We start from the raw sequence: 23,928 nt of genomic DNA on the forward strand, positions 1-23,928 counted from the left end.
CCCTCTGCAGATCCCCTCACTTTACAAAATCTGCAGACGCAGGTTTGGAGTTGGTGGAGAACGTCTGTGCAGCTGTCAGGATCATCATCCGCCAGATTCCCCCTTCAGTAAGTTACTCTGAATAGAACTCTGTGTAAACTGTATGCGGGGTCCTGCTTTGTGTTTTGGTCTCCAAGTGCCTTCTCAGTTTGGAGGTTACTCTCCTGCCTCTCCTCCATCTTCTAACAGTTGGCCAGCCAGCCAGGATATGGAAAAACGAAACAAGCACGGGTAAAGGGGCCCTTCCCCAGGGAAAGCCTCTTTCTTGTCCTTGGGGGAAATCCCAAGCTGGCCAGTCACCTCTATGTGGAGAGACTTGTCCCGGCTTTTTGACCAGCACATGAGTATAAGGACGCCCCCCAAAAGCCCAAGGGATTGTTAGATATCCTATTGGAAATGGTGGAGGAAAGGATGGGAGGGAAAAGTGAAAGTGAACAAATTGTTGCTGCAGTGTTCGGCCATTGTTCTGTGTATTACAGGACATCACAGGGAAGGGATTACATGAGACAGCACTTTGAGAGCGATCTCCCTGTCTCCTTGCTAGTAATCGTTGCTTTCAACACTCCCTTGGGTGATGTTCAATTTAAAGCGCCCCAAGCAGTGAATCCTTTGAGTTCAGTTACAGATTTGGGGAGCCAGGTGGGACCTCTGGTCTAACCCCTTAGGGTTCCCTGAGCTCCCAGTAGGCAATGCAGTGGGCAGCCGCAGCTCAGCTGGTCCAGCTCATCTATGTTGTAGGAGCCGGTGGTGGGGGGCATCGGAGAATCCTCCTTGGCACTTGATTTGTCTAGTCTGTGTACCTTGGTTTACTGAACAGGTTCAGTGGCCACTCTGGAGCTTTTAATCAGAGAATTCCTTCAGAGAGGTGAGAGGCAATTACCCTACAAATCAGCTTTAGGGTTTTGCCCTTATCTAAAGCAGTGGGGGGTAAGGGAGATCTCTGGGGAAGTGTTTTAAGAGAAATACCCTTTTAGGGAAAAAAAAGAGAGAGAGAGAAAGAAAGAAAGAAAGAAAGAAAGAAAGAAAGAAAGAGAAGGAAGGAAGCAAACAAGCAAGCGAGACAGAGAGAAAGCCCCCCTTTGGTAAATGGACTGGCAGATTGAATAATTCTGTTCAGGCAGAGCCTAGAAATTCCCAGATGAAGAATGTCAAAAGAAAGTTTTAAGATTACACTGAGGATGACTTTAACACTCAAATGGCCTAAATGAGGATCTTTTAAAAGATATCTAATGAGTGTATACGCGCACCCAAATTGAGAAAGCCAGCTATTAGACTAAACAACCTGAGCACGATGCATATTTTCATTGGTACTTGGAAGCTTCTAAAAATACTCACAGGATGAAATGGAACCAGATGGATATAGCAACCTACAACGTCTTTTGGGTTGACATCCCTTGAGGTATTGAAAGCAACTGTCCTTACCTTGCAACTCTTTGCAAAAACTAGAAATGAGGCCCCAGCAACAATACAGTTTTTCAACATGGCTGGGAACTCTTATCTAGATCATTCCCCATTCCTAAGACTTTAAAAAAAAAGGGAAAAAGAGGCCTTTTAAAATACAAAAGGACAGAAAAGCACCTGATGAGGTTTTGGGGCGATGGTGGGGCAGTTTGGAGCCAAAGGCCAAGAAAGAACTCTTGAGACATCCTTGGTGCAAAAAAAGGTGATTTTATTATATGGTAGAGCACCTGCCTAGGGAATGTGGTGAAAACCTCAAGGGAAGGCAACCTGGCTCTATGTGCATGTGCGACATTCCTCATGACTCTGTAACAGAGACCGCCCATTCAGACTGTATGTTATCATATACGGGAGACTTTAGGGTCTTAGCCCGCTGAGCCCCTGCTGCTTCCTGGAAAGAAAAACCTCGGTGTCCCCCAGGGACTCGCTATGTGTGACTCACCACTACAATTAAAGCACAGGGACAGGATTTGGGGGCAGGAAGAGCTGTCCCAGGACCCTGAGGAGAGACTGATTATATACCTGGGAGTTGGGAAGGTAAAGTCAAGAGGAAGTTTTCCAAGAGATTTTCATACGCTAAAGAAGACACAGATGACTGGAGGCCTAGCTATTGTTAAGCTAAGGTTATTTTTCCCTCTAGCAAAACGTTAGCCTTAAGACAGTAAGGAGTTCCTGGAGAAAGCTTTACTCTGCCTTCCTCAAGTAGTTGTCAATGGCCTGCAGGTTATAAGGAAATTTCATTGTATCTGCCATTTCCTTCTTGCCTTCGGTCCCTGCGTCACTATGGAGGGGTGATGTTGGGGCTCCAGGAAACTGAGTCTGTTTCTGGTTCTTACTGGGGCACCAGGAAGATGTTACTGTAACTGTTTCACTCCCAGGACCATAATGCCTCTACTCCCGGGTTTTCTAGTCACTAAGGGCAGAAAAGGAATTACACATGTGGAAGATGATATCTTTCCTTGCTTTACGAAAATCTCTTTTCAACCCAGAATCCTCACTATCCTTTCTGCTTTCCAATTTAATTGTTTCAAAGACGGTCGTGTAGAAATACGAGCAGATGGGGGCACCTGGGTGGCGCAGTCGGTTAAGCGTCCGACTTCAGCCAGGTCACGATCTCGCGGTCCGTGAGTTCGAGCCCCGCGTCGGGCTCTGGGCTGGTGGCTCGGAGCCTGGAGCCTGTTTCTGGTTCTGTGTCTCCCTCTCTCTCTGCCCCTCCCCTGTTCATGCTCTGCCTCTCTCTGTCCCAAAACCCCAAAAAAAAAAAAAAAAAAAAAACGAAAAAAAAAAAAAAAATACGAGCAGATGGTGTTAGTACCGGAACCAGGAGGAAAAGATAATTCGGTCCCCACCTACTTAGGCCAAGGATGCAAGGTCTTCCTGAGAGGAAGAGAGAAGGGAGCAAAGTCTTTCTGGGTGATCAGAGTATGCCAGTCTTCACATTAGCATGGATCATTCCATCTTTTTGTTTGTTTGCTTGCGTGCTTGCTTGTTTTATTTTTGAGAGACAGTGTGCAAAGTAGGGACGGGGCAGAGAGAGAGAGGGAGAGAGAGAATCCCAAGCGGAACATCCAGAACTGACAGCGCAGAGCCCGACGCGGGGCTCGAACTCAAGAACTGTGAGGTCGTTGCAGGGATCCATTCTCGCCACAACCTTGAGAAGGAAGTAGCATCGAAAAACCAAAGACAGTTGATCTTTCCTAAGCATGTGGGACAAATCCTGGCACCCTTGAGTACAGGATCTTTAATATAAGTTTTCACTTAATGAAAACATTTCTAAACTGTCGTGCATTTGCAATTGCTTCTGCTGTAAGGTGCCTGAACACTGAGGCACTGCCTCCACTGTTTAGCCTGCACCTAGAAAAGAACCGCTCAGAGCTGGTGCTGAGGCAGCGCCTCCAGGGATGCTATTAAAGGCTAATGGCAAGGGGCATACGGAGCGCAGGTTTTAACTTGGCTGGATATATTCCTTCTCTCTGTCCTCTGCACACGATGCACACATGTTGAAATTTCACCGAGTCACGTCTCTACCTCCACTTCCGGTAACAGAACAACCAAAAACACAAACTTAAAGTGGGAACGTAATCTCCAAGAGCAGACAGACGGGTCGTCAGAGTCAACATTTTTAAATATTTTCGTATATTTGAAACAAGGAATTCCACCACTGAGAATCACTCTAAGAAAATTGTCCGAGGTAGCAAACGGGTTTGAGGCAGCAAGATGTTAGTTACATTATTTTTAAAGGAAAAGGTTAAAACCAAATGATCCCCCAAATACGAAGGTAGCTATGGAACCTGCTACACTGAGTGACATATTAAACCATTATTTTAAATTACCTGTGCAATGAAGTTTGGTACTATGGGAAGTCTCTACATTATGATACTAGAACAAAAGTAAAGCAATAAAGCTATATACAAAATGATCAAAATCTGAATAGAACCTCACAAACCCATTCGGAATGAAAAACAAAAACAGAAAAAAAAAAAAACCCAAAATATTTGGAGAAGCTTTTCTTTTCCTATGTATTTATTTATTCATTTATTTACATTTTAGAGAGGGGGGATGGGGAAAGGTAGAGAGAAAGACAATCTTTTTTTGTTTGTTTATTTAGAGAGGGAGAGAAGGAGGGAGGGAGAGACAGAGAGAGAGAGACAGAGAGAGCATGAGTGGAGGAGGGGCAGAGAGAGAAGGAGAGAGAAATCTCAAGCAGGCTCCCTGACCCAGGTTTCAAGTTCATGAACCAGGAGATCATGACCTGAGCCAAAATAAGTGTCAGATGCTCAACCGACTGAGCCACCCAGGTGCCCCTAGAGAAAGAAGCTTTTCTATACGTGCTGGGAGAGGGACGGTTTCTATCTCTTTCTTTCTGTATTTCTTGATTCTTAAGTAGTGGTTGCTATTTTGTTTTTAATAATTTAAACATTATATAATCAATACCAAAAAATCAAAATATTTTACAAAATTATTGACAGGGCTTCCCTCCCCTAAACTGAGCTCTCCTTTAGGATGTGGGCTGGTCATCATCATATCCCAAGACCCCAGCGTAATTCTTCGAAACGACTAGCTACTAAATATGTGTTTGCGCACTGAATTAATGGTTAGAGGAGGATCACTTAAAAAATAAGCAGAGCATGTGAACCACAAGCCATCAACAGCCGAGTCTTAGAATAAAAGGAGGAAAAATAGCGATTAGTCTTTTAAAACCAAAACCCCTTTAAAGCCTCAAGGTTCCCTTTTCTAACTTATCATATTCCTACCTGTGGTAAGTAGATACCATGACAGGAATGAAAGAAAGTGATTTGCTTTTAAGCTTAGTAAATACATTTTTACATAAGGAGGCAGAGAGATTTTGTTATCGCCTTTCAGGTACTGTATTTACATAAGAGTTTAGTTTCTTGCTTAGGTTTTGCTATTATAACCAGCCAATAACCCTCTGGCACAAAATTATTAGCTAGTTTAAAACCTGCTACATTCCATTAGGTTCTTTGTACAGGTATATCTCGTCTTACTGCACTTCGCAGGTATTGTGTGGGGGTTTTTTTGTTTTTTTTTTTTACAAGGTGAAGGTTTGTGGCCACCTCGCACCAATAAAGGCTATTGGTGCCGTTTTTTCCAACAGCATTGGCTGACTTCATGTCTCTGTGTTACATTTTGGTAATTCCTGCAATATTTCAAATTTTTTTCATTATTATTATATTTGTTATGGTTACCTGTAATCAGTGATTATGACTGGCTAAAAGCTCAATAACGATTAGCTGTTTTTAGCAATAAAGTATTTTTTTAACGTTTATTTATTTTTGAGACAGAGAGAAACAGAGCATGAACGGGGGAGGGTCAGATAGAGGGAGACACAGAATCTGAAACAGGCTCCAGGCTCTGCGCCATCAGCACAGAGCCCGACGCGGGGCTCGAACTCATGGACCGTGAGATCATGACCTGAGCCGAAGTCGGCCGCTTAACCGACTGAGCCACCCAGGCGCCCCAATAAAGTATTTTTTAATTAAAGTAGGTATGTTGTTTCTTTAGACGTAATGCTATTGCACACCTAATAGACTATACAGTACAGTGTAAACATGATTTTTATATTCATTGAAAATCCAACAGATGTATCTGACTCACTCTATTGCCACATTCACTACATTGTGGTGTTGTGGAACTGAACCCACAATATTTCCTAGGTATACGCATAATACAACGTGGTCTTTCCTTTCCGCATGCAAAATCTGAATCTAAAAGCAATAGGTGGTCAGCAGAGGCTTATTGGGTCTAATCAAGCTGATTCACCATTTGCATAATCTAATGTAGTTAACAAGCAGACGAGGGCTTATTAAGTACCAAGGGCTAGAAGATCACTTTGTCATCCAGGTTCAATGAGGAGGGGCACTGTCCATCTTCATAACGGATCCTTCAATTTCTGTGCTCCATCCTGCACCCCCCCCCCTCCAGCCCTCCATCTGGCATAAAAACTAAAATTAAGATACGATATTATGCCTTCCTTGACATCTGGGGAAACACCAGAGGGCCTGGATTGGCCTAACTATGAGTTTCGCTCTCTACCCTTATTTCCGTGGGTCAGGCCCCCTTGGTTAACAGGACCAGGCAGGCACAGTTCCTGCTTATCTCCTGAATAGCAGGCTTCAGTTCCCTATGAACCAAACAAGCCAATCACATACTTCCATGGGAACCGGGGTGGGGGGGGGGGAGGGGGGGCTCGGGGTGGTGGTGGAGAGTACCCCATCCCCTGGATACTACTAAGCCTACCTCTCACAATCCCTGGTTCACTCCATGCCCAAGTGCAACCCTTGGGTGTTTGGGTGTGGGGTGCATGCCATGGGCATTCTCCAGCTCTGGGTTGTATCTGTGACATAAATTGTTGTTGATCTCATCTTTCCAGTGTATGGGGTTATGTTTCAGCCATCCCCATAACAATAGGGCAGGAATCTCTCCCTCACCAATGGGGTAATAGGCATTATTAAGCACTCAGCACAGACATCTCCAGTAACAGTTACATCAGGTATTTGGGCTAACATAGCCTTCTCGATGAGAGGTAACCTGATCAGAAATTTTCGTTTTTCTCCTCTCTAGCACAACCTATCCCCCCTGTATTTTATTATTTTTTTCTGCTGCAATTATCACACACTAGCATTTTACATTATGCATTTGTTTACTTATTTCCTCATTTTTATTGTCTGTCTCCTGCCCACCTGAATGTCAAGTTCCATAAGGGCAAGTAATTGTTCAATAAGTTATTCCCAGGACTTGTAACTGTGCTTGCTTCAGAGCAAGTGTCCAATAAATATTTGTTAAAAAGTTTTTTTAACGTTTATTTATTTTTGAGACAGAGAGACATAGCATGAATGGGGGAGGGTCAGAGAGAGAGGGAGACACAGAATCCGAAACAGGCTCCAGGCTCTGAGCTGTCAGCACAGAGCCCGACGCGGGGCTCGAACTCACGGACCGCGAGATCATGACCTGAGCCGAAGTCGGCCGCTTAACCGACTGAGCCACCCAGGCGCCCCTAAATATTTGTTAATATTGGTTAAATGAGTAAATTTAAATTAAAGATTGTTTAAAGTTTTTCTAGGAAGAATTCTGTTACTTATTAACCTAGAATTGTGGTACAGATTTTTCACTTTAGAAAAGTTTTCAGTAACCCGTATGAGTCCTCCTTACACACTATTATCAGGAAGTCCATCGTATTTCTCTTTTACCCCCACTCCCAAAAATCATTCAATAACTTTTACAGCTTTACATAGTTGATAGAATGGCATGCCCTTCCAAGATATTGGACATAGAATGAGGATTGGATTCTGACTGGTCTGTTATTGCAATTGTATAGTTATTGATCTGAAACTCGTCCTTACTGTAGAAGCATTTTTATAGGCCCTGGACCTTCCCTACACTTCCCTACGATGGTGTTTCAGATAGGGCATTAAGGTTCTTAGTTCACATGGGCTTAGTTAGATGCTGTTCACATTGACTTGTTCGTTCCAGAGTAACTAGATCTAAAGGCGATAACAGTTCTATACTGCTCCAAACCTAACTCTTCTCAGTCAAACTTAAATCTTTATCTAAAGCCCAGCTCTCCAGCTTACATTCCCTTTTCTCGCGTGTGACGTAATTCAGAGGCCCGAAGCATTCCCTGAGTTGCCTCACACAATTCGGGAGGCTGGCAACTCCAAACTCTGCGGGGTATGCCAGCGGGCTGGAGCCCCAAAACAGCTGATGTTAGCTCAAGTCTGAAAGCAGTCTGCTGGCAGAAGGCCATCTCTCTCAAGGAAGGTCAGTCTTTTTTCTATGAAGGCCTTTAACAAATTGGATGAGGCCCACGCATCATATTATGGTGGGTAATCTGCTTTACTCAAGTCTATTGATTTAAGTGTTAATCTCATCTGAAAAAATACCTTCACAGAAACAGAATATTGTTTCACCAAGTATCTGGGTACTATGGTCTAGCCAAGTTGACACATGCAGTTAATCATCACAGGGCATAGAGGTTGCGATTTGACCTTTTCCTCCTTAGAAAACCCACTGCTCTTTATTTACATCGTCACGTTCGCCACAGAGATCTACTGCATACCAAATGGGTATTGCAACTTTTTAACCATTAAAAAGAGAGAGTGAAAGGACTTGTTATATACTAATCCACTATTCCTAGAAAAATGTGTCCTACATTTGCATATCAAAGAAGGCCCTCCAAGTGATCCTTTGTAGGACAAGGAGGGCCAGCTTCTCCGGATTAGAAATCCTGAACCCATTCTACAAAGTAAGGGATACCCCCCATGTATGGGGGGCTCCCCAAAGTATGGGAGCACCCCCCCATAATGCCTGAAGATGTGACAGGTTAGTAGAAATGAACTAAAAACAGCTGGAATTGAGCACCAGATGCTGATTGCAAGTCCTGAGTAAATATTTTTGTTTTTTGTTGTTTTTTGAGTAGACTCTGAGACCGAAATATGCTTCTTTTGAGCAGGTTGGGATCAATATAAGCCAGGAAGAACAAAAACTATATATTTCTCTTTCTGTATCTAACTTATTTCATTAATATAACTTTCCAGGTCCATCCATGTTTGTCATAAATAGTAGGATTTCCTTCTTTTTTAAGATTGAAAACTACTATATTGTGTATATATATATATATATATATATATATACACACACAAATTTTTCATTATGCATTCATCCATCAATAGACATTTAGGTTGTTTCTGTACATTGGAGGAACTCTAAGATTAATGGCGGGGGTCTTACTTTCAAACAAACTATATGGAAGAACATTGTTTGACGAGAGTAACTGTTCAACTAATTGATCAATTTTATATCTAAGTCATTTTACAAATTCTGTTTCTGTGTCACATGTTGCTGGGTTCCTAAGAAGTGTTCGGTAAGGTTGATAGGATCAAAATACAGGACAAAGCGATCTTTTCTGATTTCTCTGCCAACGTAACTAAGCAAAATTGTTAACCCATGCTCTTATCAATGTGTGATCATTTATACACTACATGTATCAATGCAAACCATCCAATTATTCATATATTCAATTAATTTTTGGATTACACAGGTGGCTTAATAGGTCAAGAATGAAGCCATATCTGAGAGTGCCTTAAGAAGAGAGGAGATAAATGTAACTAAATGTCAAGGAACTGAGAGAAAAGTGTTTGAAGAAATTAAAATTCAGAACATCGTTTAAAAATATTGATGGTTAATTTTATGTGTGACTTGGCTGAGCCGTAATGCCCACATATTTGGTCAAACATTATTCTGGATATTTCTATGAAGGTATTTTTGATGAGCTTTACATTTAAATCAGCAGACTTTTTGCAACCACTTTACTGAAGTATGATTGACGTGTAAAAAAAAAGCTGTACATATTTAATGTATACAAGTTGATAAATTTGGATATATGTCTACATCTATGATATCATCACCACTATCCAGGACATAGACTTAACTCCTCTTATAATTTTGTGGTAGGGTCCCCTCCCTAAGGAGAAAAAAAAAAGAGAGAGAGAAAAGAAAAAAAAAAAAAAAAACTTCAAGGTAACCTGGCTATGTGCCTACGTGACAACATCCCTCATGACCTTGTAAATTGAGACTACTTAATTGTTATGCCCAGAATTCGTGATCCCCCAAAACCACTAGGGAGCCAAGTCCGATGCAAAAGCAAAGAGCCTTTATTCGAGCTAGCTCGAGCTCAATCCCCTACCTGCACCGACGCAGCGGTGAGATACCAGGGAAAGAGAGCGAGTTTCAAAAGGACAAAGGTTTTATTGGGGCCTGGGGGCAGTTGGTGAGGTAATGGCTATGGCCTCAGCCGATTGGCTGGGGAAGGGTCCTGGGGAAGGGTCCGAGTCCTGTTAGGCAGGTGAGGGGGGGTTACTCAAGGGGAGGAGGTGTGGTCAAGGTGAAGGACACAGAACAAGATGGAGTCGGCCGGCGTAGGCCCGCCCTTTCATAATCAGACTACATGTTTGTGTGTGTTACCATATATGGAAGACAAAGAAATAGAAAATGCATAAAAAAAAAACTATGCTGCTGGTCGTTTGGGGCTCAGTTCTTTGGGTGTGAAACCAATGAGTGGTTCCGGCATGAATAAAGTTGCTTCCTGGAAAGAAAAGCCTCAGTGTCATGACTCTCTGTGCGAAAATCCTGCTACCATTTCCTCCCACTCCCACTCCCATTACCATTATATTATTATTATTATCATTATCATTTTCCCAAGGAGTTTATTTGGGCATACCTGGGGAGAGGGAGGCTCTGCATCTTAAAGAAAGTGTTGGGGCTCTTGGTGGTGAAGCTGTGTCTTGTGCTGGTGATGCAGGGTCCAGGGGGGCAGTGGGAACTTGATCGCCAGTTCGGAGTTTGACCGGGTAGGAGAGCAGGATAACAAATTAGAGCCTTCACAGGCTGTTTTGCAAAACCAAGAGGGCCCGACATGCCTCCATTTAAGTCCCATGCACTGGTGCCAAAGCTGGATTAGAACACTAAGAAATGGAACATCTGAGAAAGTGATGAAAATAAAAAGGAGGGTGTTGTAATTGACGTGGAAATGGACAAAATGCCCCATGCCTTCTGACCCCTAAGACAAAGGAAACATTAAATAGGAATCACCCCCAAACTCCTAGGAGAAAACTTGCATTCTTTCTCTGTCTTTTCAAGTTGTAAATCTTTTCCTGTCTTTGAAGATAACAAAAAACGCTGCCCACAGAGACTAAGGAAAAAGAAGGGAGGGGGCTTTTAAAACGTAGAAATTCCCTTGTCAATTGCTTTATAATGCACCACCACAACTAACTAAATACGAAATACATCCAAGTGTTCCAAAAGGGACTTGTATGGTTAAAAGCTGTGCTTTTAATCCTTTTGTTTTTTAGCGAGTGCTGCGGGAGGTCATTGAGAAGCCGTGACCACAAGATGACCCTTGAGGTGGACTCATTCCATTTCATTTGTCGTGGTATAATGCCATCAGTCATCATTTTGAAATGTAAGCATGTATGTCACAGAAATAATCAAATTCCTTTGTCAACTGCAATACAATGAACTCTCACCACGTCTTTAATTGTGGCAATTTTTAAGTCTTTGGTCATTTGCAGACAATTATCATTTCACTCTGATGCTTTGGAAAAAAATGTATTCCTACAAAAGTGCTTCATCTTCTGGGGCACCTGGGTTGAGCATCTTGATTTCGGCTCAGGTCACGATCCAGTGGTTGTGGGATCGAGCCCTTCACTGAGCTCCACGTTGAGCTTAAAAATTGCTTCCTTCAGCGACATTCATAGAAATGACTTTAACAAGTACAGGTTTCTGATAACGAAGATCAATTTGCTTTCAGGTAGGAGGGACAATGATGAACTTTTCAGCTGCTCCCACAAGGCTGCCTGCACAGATACAGAATATGTGACGGGATAGTAGCTGGGACCCATCCCTGTTCTTCCTCCATCAGTAAAATGGGCCCATTACATTGATAGTAGAATATTAACTAGTGAAGATTTGCCTCTGAAGCAGGACACCTTACAGACTTTGCTGGGCCATCTGTGAGGGCTAAGATGGGCAATAAACCCATTAAAAACTCAAGGCCCAGGCACCACTGTAAGGTTTTGGGAGTCATCTGGTCAGGTAAAATGGATGTTGTACCAAAAGTTGTGATTGATAAGGTCCAAGTTCATACAACCCTTAAGAATGTGAAAGAGGTTGGGGTGTCTGGGTGGCTCAGTTGGTTAAGTGACCGACTGGCTCAGGTCATGATCTTTCAGTTTGTGAGTTTGAGCCCCGTGTCGGGCTCTGTGCTGACAGCTCAGAGCCTGGAGCCTACTTCACATTTTATGTCTCCCCCTCTCTCTACCCTTCCCCTGCTCACGCTTTCTGTCTCTCAGTCTCTCAATAATAAATAAACGTTAAAAAAAAGTTAAAAAAAATGTGAAAGAGGTGCAAGTCTTTGTAGGGATTTGGGGGTTTGGGAAGATTTTTAATCCACACCTGGCACAGTGCCCCCATCCCTTGTGCTGTCTGATAAAGAAAGGGCATGTGTGGGACTGGGAATCAGAGCAACAAGCTGCCTTTGAGAAGGCAACAATACCAACAAAGCAGATTAAAGTTCTGAGATCCCCTAAGCAGGGTTAACATTTGAGTTAGCTGTGTCTTTGAATTTAGAAGGTATGGGCCAGACCCTCTGGTAGAGACAATAAGGGGGGAATGCCCCCAGAATTTTGGCCCCAGCTCTGGAAGGGGGTAGAAACCCAATATCCCTTCTGGGAGTGTACGTGGCACTCCTCCAGCTAAAGCCTTTCACAAAGCCACCAGTAGGCTGAGCTCAGAGCAGTCTGGCTGGCGATCAATCCCTCAGGAGCCCTAAACATTAACCCTTTGCACTGACAATTGGGCTATTATAAAGGGATTATTCCTATGGCTTGGACAACTGAGGAGTGAAAGATCATAAATAAGCCCTTCTAGGGACAAGATCTGTGGAAAGACTTTGGGGTCTATCTACAAGAGCCTAAGGCAGCCGTCAGTATTTTTCATATTTCCGCTCATAAGACACTGAGAGCCCCTGGTAATTAGGAAGTTGTTGTCCTAGCTCGGGTATGAGTCCTAGCTATTGACCCCATCAGTACATACAGTAGATTGGGTATGTAAAAAGAGCGGCTACCATGGTGCCCAAATAAGATGGCATATTGCCAGGAATCCCAATTGCCCTTGAAGAATAGTGACTTGGTTAATGTAGTAACAGCATGTCTTGTGCGTTTTAAACAATGCCCAAGGCAACCAACCAAAAGAATCCTGAGTTTCCAACCAGTGAGGGATTGGCATACTGATTTTGTTGGCCCCTTCCTTCTGAGTAAGGGATCTAAATATGCCTTGATTTGTGTGGACACTACATCCAGCCTAACCTAAGCTTTTCTCTATTATTGTGCAGACTAGACTGCCACCATTAGAGGATTATAAAAGGTATATACCACCTATGGATACCTTCATTGACAAGACAGTCCTTAAGGAATACATTTCAAAAGCCATAACATGAAAGACTGCTTTTATATTCCCTATAACCCACAAGCAAAAGGGTTGGCCGAGAAGAAAAAATGGAATATTAAAGCAGTAGTTTAAATTATTGACAGGTAAAAACCATCTCGGCCAAGTAGACTGAAGTATTGGTCCAGGCTTGAATACATGTGAATAATCACCGACTAGGTCCTGTTGCCCCGCATTTCAAGCAGGGGACCCTTGCCAAGGCACCCAATACTGTGAAGGTATGGAGGTTATGGGAAACAACCATGGTTATGGAGGTTTCCACCATGGATAACCATGCTGCAAGATCATTCTGGAATTTACAGTGGGAGGTCTTGCTGAGATGGGTGAGTTATTCACACCCCCAGGTCAAGGGGAACTACTCAGTCTCCACAAGGATCCCAATGTCCTACTTCAGGCTGGACCTGCTAAAATGTCTTATACCTGAAATGGAGCACACATCTTTGAAAGAGGGAAAAAGGCGGGGCTCCCGTCTGGCATATCCCACCCTTAGCCCATCACTTCATGCCTGATAATGCTGCCTCCCCTAGCCAACATGTACACTAGGCAAAGCCAAGTCAGGTTCCTAAAACTACTAGCCTCCCTCTTTTTAAGGCCAATGGATACTATATTCCACTAGTATGATCAATTGGCAGCCATCTTTGTCTCCTTGATTTGCCTGGAGGATAGTATAGCGCACATAGAAGCCTTTACTAAATTCACCCAGCAAGCCATAACCGCTAGCCAATGAAACCCATCCTTACTGAACACTGAAATGTCTCTCATGAGAAAAACTGCTTTCCAAAACGAATAGCCTAAGACATTAGATAGATAGATAGATAGATAGATATAGATATATATGCCTCCAGGAGACATCTGCACCATTATCTAAACAGAATGTTGTGTGTTCATACCTAAGTCACATGGAGACACAAGTAAACATCCTGAGTGATCCGACCCGCAGTTTAAGGAACTTGATAAATCAATGGTTCAGATCATGGGGCTCTTAAGGGAAAAAGCTGTCACTGATTTGGGGCATCATTATTTAATCTCTGTTTTCTTATGTATGTGCCTGTATTGTGGCCGTAGCAGCTGCCTTCAGTGCAACCAGACAGCCATCGAAAGGGCCACTTCCATGCTCGGGAAGCCCCTTGTTGACCACGCAGGGCCAGGGCAGAAGAGGGTGGCATGTGAGATTGTAAGAGCTGGCCACAAGGGGTGGAGTGTTGGGGAAGGTCATCAAAAAGATGTGACTGCCGGTTGCCCTGTGAACGGGACCCGGGCAATCAGAAGCTTCACACCCTCTCTTCTATCCTTGGAATGTGGGTTCCACCTGCCTTTCCCATTCCCAGAAGCTGCTCCAAGGACACAGCTTTGAGATAGTGATGTGGCGAGGAGAACATCTTCAGAGTGTATATGACTGAACCCCACGAAGGTCTCTTTATGAACGTTTAAGATTGGGGGGGGCAGGTGCGAGGATCCATTTGTCTTGCTGCTACTCAAGACGAGCCTTGTATGCAAGTTCCCTTTGCTTCTTAAAACTGCCACCTACTAGCGTGGAGTGGCCTGCCTCTTTCTTTGGTCTCTCCCAGCCCTCCACGTTCAGGGACCAGTTTCAGATTACACCCAGGGAGCTCCTGAGGAGGTTACAACCCAACAATTTTGTTGATTGTTTCTTTTGCCATCCAGAAGTTTTTAAATTTGCTGTAGTCCAACTCATTATTTTTTGGCTTTTGCTGATGGTGCTTTTGGTGTCACATCCAAAAAGTCATTGCCAGGACCACTGTTAATGAGCTTGTCCCCTGTGTTTTCTTCTAGGACTTTCATGGTTTCAGGTCTTGTACACATCTTTAATCCTTTTCTTGCATTTATTTTGTGTGTATGGTGTACAATCAGGGTCCAACTTCATTCTTCTGCATGTGATTGTCCGGTTTTCCCCATACCCTTTACTGAAGAGTCTAAGCTGTCTCCACTGAGTATTCTTGGTTCCTTTGCCAAATAACAGTTGACCACTTATGTGAGGGTTTATAAATGGATTACACTGGAGTTATAGATTATAAGTGGCTACACATACGGAAACAGCTAAAAAATATTGGCAGCTAATGAAAACAGTACACACTCTCCTGCTCTAGGTGAGGGACTTGAAGAGCATGTTGGATGTTGGGATCCGTAAATCTGCAGCGCAGTGCCATCCACATACGTATTAGAAAACATCAGAACTAGAAAGATATCTTTCCATCCAAGTTGAATATAGATAAAATAACCAGCTTGGAGTCTATGAAAGTATGTAGAGAATTAAGGCAATGGAATGCTCTCATTTAATCAAAAAGCGTGAATGTTAAAATAATTTTATGAAAGGAACAGAAACGATTGAGGAGGCATATGCTGGCCTCCAAAATGTATTTTTAAAAATCTCTGAACGGAAAGAGAAAGGCATGGGAAGGAACCACACTCAAACATGCAAAGAGAGCTGCCTGTAACGAGAAAAACAGGCGAAAGAAGACCATGTAAGCCGGCAATGTGAGCATAGGGGCCAAATATTTCTGCTCCGGACACTCCAAAGTCCCCTGGAGAGGTAGAGAACACAGGGCTGTTTAGATGTCCTGCAGGACAGTTGGTATACCGCTGCTTGTCACACTCTTGGCGATTATTCAAGAGCTATAGGCAGTTAAAGAGGTCTTCCATTTAGGTGATGAAAGCTAATATATCTGAAGTGGTGTGCTTCTTGCTCAAACTGGCTTGGATTAAACTATTACAATTTTGAAAATTCGTCTACGCAGCCCTTTTCCAGAGCACATGCTTATTCCTAGCAGGTTGGGCCAGAATGGGCTATATGCCACTTCACATAGACATAGACAAAATTAGGTATGTATGTATACCCATATATTAGTATATGTGTGTTAGGGTGTGGCTACGGGTGTGGAGAGGAAGAATTACAGATAAAGAGATAGCTAGATCGCTAGATGATAAATAGGTAGCCGGATAACATACATATGAAAAATAATAAATAGATGTTAGAGAGATAGATACATATATAGAAGATAGATGATAGATAGATAGATGATAGATAGGTGATAGATATAGGGGTCCATATATAACACAAATTGCCAATATCATGGTGACTTGATATCCAATATCACCAATATCATGGTGACTTGTATTTTCTTTATATATTTGTGATCCCTTAATATTTTCTAATATAAGCACAATTATTTTTATAACATAGGAAGAAATCAAAACTTTTTTTTAAGGGGCGCCTGGGTGGCGCAGTCGGTTAAGCGTCCGACTTCAGCCAGGTCACGATCTCGCGGTCCGTGAATTTGAGCCCCGCGTCAGGCTCTGGGCTGATGGCTCAGAGCCTGGAGCCTGTTTCCGATTCTGTGTCTCCCTCTCTCGCTGCCCCTCCCCCGTTCATGCTCTGTCTCTCTCTGTCCCAAAAATAAATAAATGTTGAAAAAAAAAATTAAAAAAAAAAACTTTTTTAAAATGTTTCAAAGCTGAAGAATTTTAGAGTGATGAACAGGTCAAGAATGAAGTTATCTCTGCAAACAGCGTAAGAAGAGAGACGATAAATGCAACTGAACATCCAGAAACTGAGAGATAAGCTAAGGTTTTCTATCAGATTACGTGAACATCGTAATCACGTGCGATGATGGCAGGAACTGGGTGCGAAAGAGGAAACACTGTGAAGTGTGTACTAAATTATAGGTGAAAAGGGAGAAATAGCGTGGAGGCTAAGGACATGTAGAGGGGCTGCCTGATTGCAAGGAAAAAGACATGCTTGCAGCATGTACAAGAGTTGAGCATTTGCAAATGGCAGTGGGAAACTTAGGAAAACTAACCACACTGCTTGCATTCCTAGGAGGTAAAAGAATGAGGATTGTCTACAGAAGCCACAGATATGCACCCTTCTTGGAGTAGCTGGATCAAGTGAAGAGATGTTAAAACTATGCAGGTTTTGTAAACAGTGAAACTCATTCTGGAAGGCATGTTGGAGAGCTTGCATGACAGAGCAGTGGGTCGGTGACAAGATAGTGGAGAAATTTTTAGACAAGAGGATAGAAAAATATTCACCAAAGTACTTTCCATTTGGAAAGATAACCAAAGGTACCAGGACTTGACAGAGAAATGTACAATTCCAGGAGACGAGATGCAATTGTAGGAGAAAAATAAGAAGAATGCAGAAATGGGAGATGAGAGTTTTCATGTAAAAATATTGCCTTGAATTATCTTCATGTATCACAGAAACTTCTAGAATAATCTCAAATGTCTAAAGCATGCGTTTCCTAATGAACCATTGCCAGAATTGCTTGACATACCTTAGCTTCTGGGTACACACCTTAGAATGTGTTTACTGTAGGAAAGGTATTTATCAGGAACAGTGATACCTTGTGAATGAGATCAGAACAGTAGAATAAATAGAATGAAACACAAACCACAGAATCCAAGGAGCTATAAGAATGTTCTACATTGTTATTGCTTGTTCCTAGGAAATAAGCTGAGTGGCAGAGAGTAAGGAAATTTATAGCAAAAAAGCTGATTAGGAGAAGCACTGATCTGCAGATGAAACCTGTCTATGCATGTAAATAAGTCATAATGAAATTACTGGCCCAGAGACCTAAGGAAATATATCAGCAATTTACCTGTGTCAAACTTTGTAAATGGCCCTTTCATTAAAGTGAGAACAAGTGAAGGTAAATTTTCAACGGATGTTAGAATCAATCATGAAGCTTTGTATTTAAAAGTCTTGTATAGGAATAGTAATAGACAAATAAGAGAATCAAAGTAGACAATCCAGGAATGAACCAGAATATATTTTAAAATTTAGTGCAAAATAAGGTTACAATTTCATATGTTTAGAATGCTCAATAAATGAATAAATGATATTAATTAGTAGGTTTACTAATTAGTAAGTCTACTAATATAGAAAAGGAAAGTATTACCTTAGAATTTCTGTCTAATATGAATTCCAGATTGCTTAAAGATTGATATATAAAATATGAACATAAATAAACATTTTTTCACCCATCAAATTGGCAAAATTAAAAAAAATTAACATGTATTCATTTTTGAGAGACAGATGGAGACAGAGCATGGGTGGGGAGGGGTAGAGAGAGAGACAGAGAATCCTTAGCAGGCTCCAGGCTCTGAGCTGCCAGCACACAGCCCAATGCGGGGCTCAAACTCACGGACCGCAAGATCATGACCTGAGCTGAAGGCGGACACTTAACTGACAGGCACCTCAGCAATTTTTTTTTTAAATAATAATGCTTTATATTGCCAAGGGTACAACCGTTGAAAAATGTTCAATACTTTGTGCATGTTGTACACATTACTAATATTTTCTTGAGTTATATTCCAAAGTATAAAAATCTTCTTATGCTGAGGGCATGATGATTCCTGGGCTTTAAAATACATGGCCAAGTATCCTTCCTGTGATGTTAATTCATGTTGAATACAGAAAAACGTAATGTACCAACAAGCAAAAAAGAAAAATAAAGGGCTTTTAAAGGTCCTATTTCCCCAAACCAGAGACAAGTTATCACTCCAGGGTATATTCTTCTAGAAAATTCTTCTACACATCTATTTATCTACACATGTGTATTGCTTTTTCCAAAGTGAGATCATGATACTCAGTTTTATGGCATTCCTGTCATTTACAAATTTATTGTGAGAATCTTTAAATTAATGGGTACAGTTCTGAAGCGCTTGTACTGATCCATTGTATGGACATGCAGTTTAGCTAATGCCCTTTTGTTGGGATTGTTTCTAAAATTTCACTATGACACTGTTACAGGGAATGTTCACGTATGAGCACGTGAACACTTTTACTGCTTGGAGACAGACACAGTTGAACTAGAACATCTCTTGTTACTTCAGCTACTGGCAAATTGGATTGCAGTCTTGGTTAGCTGAGCTATTGTTTCCTGGGAAAGTATATCTACATCTATCTATGATATATCTGTCTTTAGTATATCGATGGATTGATCGATATACATGTGTTTGTATATGCATATCTGTACCCACAACATCAGAGCGAATTAGTAATCTATAAATTAGTCCCACTCTTGCCAAAATGGGCAACAACATTCACTGGAAACAAAAATGTGCAGTTGACTCTTGAACTGTGCAGAGGGTTAGGGGTACCGACCCCCTGTATAGTCAAAACTCCCCATACACCCTTCGACTCCCCCAAACCTTAACGAACAGCCTGCTGTTAACTGGAAGCCTTAGAGATCATATACACAGTTGCTTAAAACATATTTCGTATGTTATATGTATTATATACTGTGTTCTGACAATAAAGTAAGCTCGAGAAACGAAAATGTTATTAAGAAAATAAAGAAGGGAGAGAAGATATATTTCCGGTACTGTACTATATTTATCAAAATAAATCTGTGCATAAGTGAGCCCAGAAGTCACATCTGTGTTGTTCAAAGGTCAACTGTATTTAGTGGCAAATCTATCTGTGGTCAGTGTAGCATACTCATGCGGTCCCTAGCAACGCGACCTGATGGTCATCTGCAAATTTGCAATCAACTAATTCTTAGCAGAGTGATATTTTCCAGAAGCATGTCTTATTTTACTTCCGTTTAGAAACCTTACATACACCTTCTGTGAAGGTGTGGGATTTAGAACATTTCAAAAGAACCCTGAAAAGTGGGAGCTACAGAGAAATCTTACTGACTTTTTCAAAACTTTGGCTTTTCTTAGAGAAGTCAGTCAATTAGCAGATGAATGCGTCTCTCTGTTCCATTTATTAACTGAAAATGACACTCTTAATGCTTCATTGGTTTTCGTATCTTTTTTTTTTTTGAGATTCCTATTTTTTAACCAGTTTCATTCATTCACTTCATAAGTGATTACAGATTACCCTCTTGTTATAAGCACAGTGCCAGCGGTTTTGAAGAAACTCAAGCAAGGTAGGAAAACAGCTAATATACTACAGGCATCATTAACATAAATTTGCACAGGTCATACAGCAGTTCCTTGCCAGAGATCACACAGCCCGTCACAAATAAGCCTGAGAATTCAGTTCTCATACACCCAGCACTCAAGTGCAGAACATTCTCCTCCATGGGGCGCCTGGGTGGCGCAGTCGGTTAAGCGTCCGACTTCAGCCAGGTCACGATCTCGCGGTCCGTGAGTTCGAGCCCCGCGTCGGGCTCTGGGCTGATGGCTCAGAGCCTGGAGCCTGTTTCCGATTCTGTGTCTCCCTCTCTCTCTGCCCCTCGCCCGTTCATGCTCTGTCTCTCTCTGTCCCAAAAATAAATAAACGCTGAAAAAAAAATTAAAAAAAAAAAAAAAAAAAGAACATTCTCCTCCTCTGAGACTTTATAATCAAGGGTAAGCAATCCTAGATAGCATACCGCAGATGGGAGAAGATGGAAGGGAAGAGGCAATATCGCCATTGGTCATGTTTGGGTTAGTCTTTCTGTCCAGGCAGAATGTACTTGTCGTAAGAAGATATAATGCTTAGAGAGGAAGAAGCAGGCTGAGGACATAAGCAACCGTTCCAGTGATTGCTAACAACCTGAATACAAGCCTGAAGGTTGAGAGAGAGGAGCCGATGAGGAAATGAGGAGAAGATATTTAGAATTTAGAACTAATGAAAAGTAAAAGGGACAGGAAGTCCAGGGAGGCTGGTCGGGGCAAAGTTAGCACATAGTGTGTGTGGGGAGAAGAGAATTTGAAATCGGTGGAGGAGGTGGAGAAGATAGAACCAGGAAGGGGAAAACTGAGCTGTGAAAATCAAACCCACTTTTCACACCACGACATACCATTTTTCACCCCAACAGAGTGCTGCTGAATGCACCAGGGATCTGAGCTACCGAATGACAAGTTCGGTGGGAAGAATCCTTAGGGAGCCTTTGAGCTAAACCCACTTATTTTCCTAAGAAAGCTGAAGTTGGTGAGGCCAAGTCACTTAAAAAAAAAAAATCCCACCATCAGTTTTTGCCAAAAAAGGAAATAAACTTAGTTTTCCTACCTCTCAATCAAGAACTTTTTTTTTCCCCTTCAAACCTCTGCTCCAATTGTAGCCTTTCTCATCTGTTAATTTAGGCAGAAACGGACGAGGGCCAGGGCATGAGATTTGTCAGCGTAGACTGAGAGAGGTTGGCATCCCTTAACACTGTGATAGATAAAGGATTTGAAGGCCTTGTGCTTAGAGGTAGAGCTCACGTAAAAAAGTGCACTAGAATATTCAGAAGCTCATCTTACAAAACAAATCTCTCCGAGCCATCTGTTCCCACCAATTGTGGATGGAAAAGAGGAACAGGGCTGGCTGCATCTGACATAAGAGGGTGTGGCTTGAACCAGATTACAAAGCGAGTCGTGACTAATGCACACTTGTCGTTATCATTTCTCGTTAAAGCTAGATCTCAGACTGAATTGTGTATTACTCATCACCTTCTCCAAGAGCCCTACGTGCTTATTATCATGGTTCTGTGCGCCTTACTATTGCTCCAGCATTGTTTCAGCCTGCTAATCTTTACTTCTCATAAACTTCAGATGGCATTTTGAGATCAGAGCTAGAGACTCGCGAGACATCCAGGTAGATCATTTGGGCTTAGGCTACCCACAGACTTGAGTTTTATTCTGTTCCAGCCTAATAATCTGTGCTGTCACCCCTGGGTTCTGTCTAGCCCATTCTTCAGATAAAGACCTTGACTGGTCCAGAAAGGAGATTTGGTGAATTGGAGCAAAAGGTTTTATTCAGTTGAACAGTATCTATTTTGGCCAAATTAGAAAGATAGCGATGCACATAAGAGCGTGAATTTAGCTCGTAATGAGATAATTCGGTGCAAAGCCTTGAGCATTACAATACTAACACTTCACATATGAGTCATAGTAGCTGGTATAACAAAATGGGTCTAAAAAGTAGAAATAACACATACTTAGGTGATTTAACACCCCTGTGATCCCATACCACACAAAGGGTGAGTAAATTCAAAGTGCTATTTCCTTGTATGCTGGATTGGATTTTCCCACGAGCTGATCAAACCCGAGAATCCTTCTTGTACTTTGACCCCATATCCAGACCATACATCTAAACATGCCAGGACAGCCCCCATTTACCCCTGTTGTCTTTGCCTACCTATTGGTATTACCACTTTTTACTCTCAATATGGCTTGATTTGGATGGTAAATTATATAATGACTCATCTGTACCTACACTCTTTATAAATATATACACATACATATATATATACACATACATACATATTATATATATATATATATATATATATATATAATTTATTGTCAAATTGGTTTCCATACAACACCCAGTGCTCATCCCAACAGGTGCCCTCCTCAATGCCCATCACCCACTTTCCCCTCTCCGCACCCCCCCATCAACCCTCAGTTTGTTCTCAGTATTCAAGAGTCTCTTATGGTTTTCCTCCTTCCATCTCTGTAACTTTTTTTTTTTGCCCCCTTCCCTTCCCCCTGGTCTTCTGTTAAATTTCTCAAGATCCACATATGAGTGAAAACATGGTATCTGTCTGACGTATTTCACTTAGCATAACACTCTCCAGTTCTATCCATGTTGCTACACAAAGCCATATTTCATTCTTTCTCATTGCCAAGTAGTATTCCATTGTGTATATAAACCACATCTTCTTTATCCATTCATCAGTTGTGGACATTTAGGCTCTTTCCATAATTTGGCTATTGTTGAAAGTGCTGCTATAAACATTGGGGTACAAGTGCCCCTGTGCATCAACACTCCTGTATCCCTTGGGTCAATTCCTAGCAGTGCTGTTGCTGGGTCATAGGGTAGATCTATTTTTAATTTTTTGAGGAACCTCCACACTGTTTTCCAGAGCGGCTGCACCAGTTTGCATTCCCACCAATGGTGCAAGAGGGTTCCCGTTTCTCCACATCCTCCCAGCATCTGTTGTTTGCTGAGTTGTTCATTTTAGTCACTCTGACCAGCGTGAGGTGGTATCTCAGCGTGGCTTTGATTTTTATTTCCCTGATGATGAGTGATGTTGAGCATCTTTTCATGCACCTATTGGCCATCTGGATGTCTTCTTTAGAAAACTGTCTATTGATGTCTTCTGCCCATTTCTTCACTGGATTTTTTGTTTTTCAGGTGTGGAGTTTGGTGAGTTCTTTATAGATTTTGGATACTAGACCTTTGTCCGATATGTCATTTGCAAATATCTTTTCCCATTCCATTGGTTGCCTTTTAGTTTTGTTGATTGTTTCCTTTGCAGTGCAGAAGTTTTTATCTTCATGAGGTCCCAATAGTTCATTTTTGCCTTTAATTCCCTTGCCTTTGGAGATGTGTCAAGTAAGAAATTGCTGCGGCTGAGGTCAGAGAGGTTTTTCCCTGCTTTCTCCTCTAGGGTTTTGATGGTTTCCTCTTTCACATTCAGGTCCTTCATCCATTTTGAGTTTATTTTTGTGAATGGTGTAAGAAAGTGGTCTAGTTTCATTCTTCTGCATCTTGCTGTCCAGTTCTCCTAGCACCATTTGTTAAAGAGACTGTCTTTTTTTCCATTGGATATTCTTTCCTGCTTTGTCAAAGATTAGTTGGCCATACATTTCTGGGTCTAATTCTGGAATCTCTATTCTATTCCATTGGTCTACGTGTCTGTTTTTGTGCCAATACCATGCTGTCTTGATGATTACAGCTTTGTAGTAGAGGCTAAAGTCTGGGATTGTGATGCCTCCACTTTGGTTTTCTTCTTCAATGTTACTTTGGCTCTTCGGGGTCTTTTGTGGTTCCATACAAATTTTAGGACTGTTTGTTCTAGCTTCGAGAAGAATGCTGGTGTAATTTTTATTGGGATTGCATTGAATCTGTAGATTGCTTTGGGTGGTATTGACATTTTAACAATATTTATCATTCCAATCCATGAGCATGGAATGTTTTTCCATTTCTTTGTATCTTCTTCAATTTCCTTCATAAGCTTTCTATAG

General features: G+C 41.9%; 1 long non-coding RNA gene across 1 annotated transcript; it reads left to right on the forward strand.

Moving 5' to 3' along the window:
- On the forward strand, positions 1 to 11,045 carry LOC121039987 (uncharacterized). Its single transcript, XR_005795076.1, has 2 exons — positions 1 to 107; positions 10,866 to 11,045. It is a non-coding gene; the product is annotated as an uncharacterized LOC121039987 (long non-coding RNA).
- Positions 11,046 to 23,928: the final 12,883 nt, after the last annotated feature.

This window comes from Herpailurus yagouaroundi, unplaced genomic scaffold (assembly GCF_014898765.1).
Source record: "Herpailurus yagouaroundi ecotype Mexico unplaced genomic scaffold, PumYag 181, whole genome shotgun sequence".
Lineage (NCBI taxonomy): Eukaryota > Metazoa > Chordata > Mammalia > Carnivora > Felidae > Herpailurus > Herpailurus yagouaroundi.